Source organism: Erythrolamprus reginae, chromosome 3 (genome assembly GCF_031021105.1).
Source record: "Erythrolamprus reginae isolate rEryReg1 chromosome 3, rEryReg1.hap1, whole genome shotgun sequence".
In the NCBI taxonomy this organism is placed as follows: domain Eukaryota; kingdom Metazoa; phylum Chordata; class Lepidosauria; order Squamata; family Dipsadidae; genus Erythrolamprus; species Erythrolamprus reginae.
In genome coordinates, this window is record NC_091952.1 from 150,459,109 (window position 1) to 150,465,108 (window position 6,000).

Below are 6,000 nucleotides of genomic sequence, written 5' to 3' on the forward strand. Positions count from 1 at the left end.
CATCTTTCACTATTTTTTCCCCAAGGACTCTTCCTTGTGGTTGTTGCATCTTCTTTCTCTTTGCTCGAAGCTATTTCCGGGATTCTTCTGATACCATCCATTGCCCATTGTACTTGTATCACCTTGGTTCAACTGAACATACAGTATATTACATTAAATGCCTATTCCCAAACTTTGCCTTTCTGGAGTATTTCGACTGCTTCCCAATAGTTGTTTTAAATAGTGGGTTGGTTTGTTTGCAAATGGGATTACTCTGGCTATCAGTCATAGTACACAAAGATATATTATTCACTTCATCCCCCATAAGTCTTAATAAATTTATACATACATATATAAACACACATACATAGCTTCGTAATTTAGGAAGAGATGGATACATGGATTGATCTTATGTGTATGGGTATATGTAAGATTATGCACGATGTAGAATAAATGGAGAGGAAGACCTCATTTCCCCCTTTTTGTAATAGAATTTGTAATGAAAATGCTAATACAGCAGGAATAAGTTTTCATAGATACAGCCATAAAATGAAATGATAGTTGCCAGGTTTGATTATTTTAAAGGATGATTAAACAACTCTAGAGATAGCCGTTTGGTCCAGGGGTTTAAGGCATCAAGCTGAAAATCAAGAGGCTGTGGGTTCTAGTCCCACTTTAGGCACAAAGTCATTTTCTTTCAGCCCTAGGAGGCAATGGTAACCGCTGCCAAAAAAAAAAAAAGTCTTGCCAAGAAAACTACAAGGATTCGTCCAGGCAGTTTCCAGGAGTCCACACAGACGTGAAGGCACAAAAAACAAACAAGCAAAACCCCATCAACTCTATACATGGTAAACATTTCAGTGTCATGATGAGTCTATGCCAGTGATGGCGAACCCATGGCACGGGTGCCACAGGTGGCACGCAGAGTCATATCTGCTGGCACACGAGCCATTGCTGTAGCTCAACTCCAACGTACATGTGTGTGCCAGCCAGCTGATTTTTGGCTCACAACAGAGGCTCTGGGAGGGCGTTTTTGGCTTCCAGAGAGCCTCCAGATGGATGGGAGAGGGCATTTTTACCATCCCCCATCTCCAGGGAAGCCTTTGGAGCCTGGGGAGGGTGAAACACAATCCCGCTGGGCCCACCAGAAGTTGAGAAACAGGACATTTCTGACCTCCAGAGGGCCTCTGGGGGATGGGGAGGAGTGGTTTTTGCCCTCCCCAGGCATTGAATTATGGGCACTCATGCATGTGCGATAGCATGCCTGCACACTTTTTGGCACCCGAGAGAAAAAAGGTTCACCATCACTGGTCTATGCTATTCTCAGTATCAGAAATATATGGGTATCCTTGACTTACACCACTCGTTTAGTGACTGTTTGAACTTGCGGCTGGAAAAAAAGGGACTTACAGTTGGTCTCCACATTTACAACCATTACAGCATCCTGAAGTCACATGATTGGCATTTATGACCTTCTGGCAAGCAGAGTTAATAAGAGAAAGCCAGATTCACCTAGCAATTGCCTGATTCTCTTAACAACAGCAGGGATTGGTTAGCAACTGTGCCAAAATAGATAGTCACATTGGGTACAAGTTATTTAACAACCACCTTGCTTAGCAATAGAAACTCTTGTCTCCACTGTCATAAATTGAGGACTATCTGTAATGTTTTTCAGTTCTAATAATTGGAAAATATGAATGTGTTCATGTCTTGCTTCTATGTTTCTGCTTTTCTTCTCTTGAAATAAAATATTGGATTGTTTCTGTTCTTTTTGGGCTCTTTTTAGGTTCAAATCTTCCTAATCATTTTCACTACTATCAGCACAGTCATCATTTGAAGCCTAACATTTGAAATACTTTCATTGAGTGTTTGAGTGCTTAATAACACATTACCTTTTAATACATCTCTGAATAGTAGATCAGTGTTTATCACCAAATTGCAGGTAGAGAATTAGAGACTGCATGATGCCGCATTGTCTTTCTAGCAGAAGCAAAATGTGAATCTTGACTTTATAGCGCTTAATATTACACATCCTTCTAATTTGGTGGGTTCCCCCCCTTCTTCTCCACCGTTAGATTCATTATTCTTTTTATATTACCTCATTTCATTTATGAAGAGTAACAAAACCAATGCAATTATTTCTGTCTCTTTTTTATTTTATGCATTAAAAAATAAATGTCAGACGAAAAAAATCTTGTAGCCTAGCCTTCCTGATCTGCAAGTGGTGTGGCATAGGCTGCTGGTTATATGCTCTAATTTTGGACCAACCAGAACACTTCTTTATGAAAGTACAGGAGACCTTCTCTATACCCCACATATGGGTTTTTATGCCATGTCAGCAACTTCTGGATACTGTTGTCTTGGCAACAGCAGATGCTGGGCCAAGGTTCAGACTGCAGTTCCTCACACCAAGTGGTTCTGGCTTTTTTCTATTGAAACTATTTACAGCTCTCTGCTGCGATATTTAAATAATTTTTATGGATCCACATTTTAATGAGTCTGCGGAGAGGGGCAGCATACAAATCTGATTAAACTTAAACTTAATGTGTGTTTCATACATAGTAATAGTGGGAAATATTTTATTGTTGGATTGTTTGTTCCAAAATTCAAATACAGATTTTAGCTGTTTACCCAAAGATTATATGCAGGAATAGGAGAGTCTATGTATATAGCAAGGGTGGGTTATAACATATTTTGCTGGCAGTTCTCTTCTGTCCACGCTGTGTGGCCCCGCGCACACATGCATAGTGCCAAAAATGTCCACATTTCAAATATTTAGGAGAGATCATTTCATATATAAAAATATTCTGAGGCTGAGCCATCAAACTCCAACAAGTTTGATGCACTTTCTAATTGTTTCACAATAAGGTCAAAAGGACCCTGAGAAATTCTTTTCTTTTGGTGCTTTTTTCAATAGGTTCCACCAAAATAATTGCATGGGTTAAGGGCAGTGAAGGACTGCAATTTTTTTTACTACCATACTGTGGGCATGGCTTGCCGGCCATGTGGCTTGATGATCATGTGACCAGGAAGGTGGCTTAGAGGGTTTGGGTTAGGGTGCCTGGCTCCTCCTCACCTCTAAGAGATACAATTTCCCTATCTATTTACTATTACTGAACATCCAAAATATACTATTTAATTCTATGTATATATGCCATATGTGTAGATACATATTACACACATGTACACAAAAATATACATTATTTGCTATATAAACTGTATGTGTATGTACACCCACACACACACAGCTCTTCTAAAATTATACACATTCAACCTCATTTACTGCAATAGGGAAAACATACCCAGAGCCCAGAAGGAAAAAAAAGAAAAAAATTCCAAAAATTTCTACCGGTTCTGGGTGCTTGACCAAATTTGTCTACCGGTTCTGCATACCTGACTGTACCCGTAGGAGCCCATCACTGGTTAGGGATAGAAACTTTACGGTATATTTTTCTGATAGACATGACCAAAGTCATGTATAGCAAACACAATACATTTGCCTATGATTTCCTTTCTTCTGTAAAAGTTTTAGCACCCCATATGTACTTGTCAATCATACAAGGGCCTTGGCTGATTAAATAGACTATACTGAGTTCTTAATCAGGGAGGCATGTTTCAAAGGCCTCTGCAAAATGTTCAGCATTTGCATAGTTTACCGGAGACATATCCAGTAAAAGAATCTCAACTGAATACTGGAAAAACTTGTCATCCTTCTGCACAGAGCTGTTCTTGGTGGGAAAAAAACACCTCATTTCACAATAACTGCTTTTGGGTAGCACCTACATTTTCTTTTCCCATTCAGTCAATAAGGTGACTGTTTTTGGTTGTCTGCATGCATATTTTCCCCCCAGCTATATCTATGCTTTCCTCGGCACTGTTCCAACCTGTCTATTTTGGACTTTTCCCTGAAGTATTAGAGTATCAACTGATGCACTAGGACAAAACTTTAGAAAGACAATCTTTAGAATTTATCAGATCTCTAGGGCAAGGTTTTTAAACCACAACCACGCTAGGCTGTTACAACAGAATCGATTTTGTTTTTCCTTAAATAAAATAAAACCTAACTAGTAGCAGAGATAGGAGAAAAGTTAAATTTAGTTTTTAAGAATACTTAGTAAACTAAAAAGACTTAGAAACTAAAAGGACAGGAAAATTGAGTGACAAATTCAGGGCTCAAAATATAAAGAATTTTGACAACCTTATTAAAATCTGCAGCAATTGGCATCTAATTGTAAAAACACTATAAATCAGACATGTACAGCACTCCCAAGCTGATGCTTTATAAAAAGAAACACTAGTAATTTGTATTGTATTTGTAATTTGCATTTCTAATTTGTATAAAATTGATAGTTACATAAATGAAACATGCATTTATTTAACTATCGTTTTTTTAATATACATGTATGTACTTGAATAATAATTGCATTAGATAGTTATAGAATTGAAACAAGTTACAACTAAAGTGATACACCTTTTCATTTTGCTGTATTTTTTTCCACTTAAAAATCATTTCAATGTGTTTTTTCCTTTTCTTTGTCAGTTCATGTATTTTTATTTTTATGGGCTTTTTCTGGGGTTTTTTGTTATTATTTTAAAAGCAATAAAAAGTGTGTGTGTGTGTGTGTGTGTATGAAACATATTTGCAGAAAAGTATATCAGAAAAAAATAATGTTCTGAAAAAACAAGACAGCAACAAAAAAAAAGTAAAAAATAAAATAAAAATAATCTTCAGGTTTAGTTGAAAATAATCAAGTCATGATTAATATGATCTATTTGATATTTATTTGTTTAGCCATCACCTTTCCCTCCTAAAATGTACAGAAACATTTTTGAGGCGATCTACAACTACTAGTAAATGACAAAAATGTGCTAACTGCATTACTTATTATAATTAAATGTCATTGTATTTTTCTTGAGGAAATCTGTTTAGGTCTAAAGTTCACACAACTCTAACTATTAGGAGAAAGAACACCCCAGATGGTTTCCATATTAGCCCTGTAAACATAAAGAAGAGTGCAAGTTTGCGCTTGTGTTCTAATGTATGACTATGAAGTGATCTTTGATTATTCACTTCAGTGTGCTTTGTGGCAGTGTTCTTCTTGGTAGATTATGCATATCACAGGCAGGATCACACTTGTTCATTTGACTCTGTGAATACTTGGCCACAGCACACATACTTTAAAAATGAAATAATGCTCTTTATTATTCATAATGAAATGGCTAAAAGAAATTCATCCTTCAACATAATCAGGTTGCATAAATATATTTATCTAGAAATATATCTCATAGATTCAAATGGAATTTGCTGGCGAAATCATTTCTCTAGTCCCTGAATTGTCCTTATGTTCTTAGCTTATCAAAACACATCTTTTATTTTATGAGTGAGCTGTCAGTTTAAAAATGAAATGGAATCACTGTAAGGTAAATGCTTCAGTTAGACTTGGAAGTTTATAAATATTTGGAAGTTTATAAATATTTTTTAAAAGATGTTTTTCATTGCATTGTAAGCTCTTAGGCTGTGTTAGCTTCCATAAAAATGTTTGGAGTAGGTTTCCTCAAATCTGCTGCCTTTCAGATATTTTGGACTTGATTCCCATTATTTCTAGGCAACGTAGAGAAAAGTTTAAGATTGAGACACCTGAAAGTCAGCACTCTGAGCAAAGATGAAATAAAGGTAAGAAAATTTCTTTATTGTCTGGAGAGAAATTTTCAAGTTCATATTTGGTAGGTATCCAAACTCCTTTTTTAAACCAATTGATTGCCTTTTTAATTTGTGTTTTACACAAGTTTCCAGGACAGAAAAAAAAGGTTCAAATTTACTAAAGATTTAAAAAAAACCTCTTGAATTACTATTTTTCATTTCAAAGTCAAAGCTTTATTTTATTTATGTATAAGCAGAATTTTCTGAATTGAAATGAACCATTATAGTAAATATAAAGTTTATCTTCTCATAATATTGGTGTATAGGCTCATATCCTTCCAGTGGATAATTTTTATTTTGGAGCATTCTAAAAAAAAAAG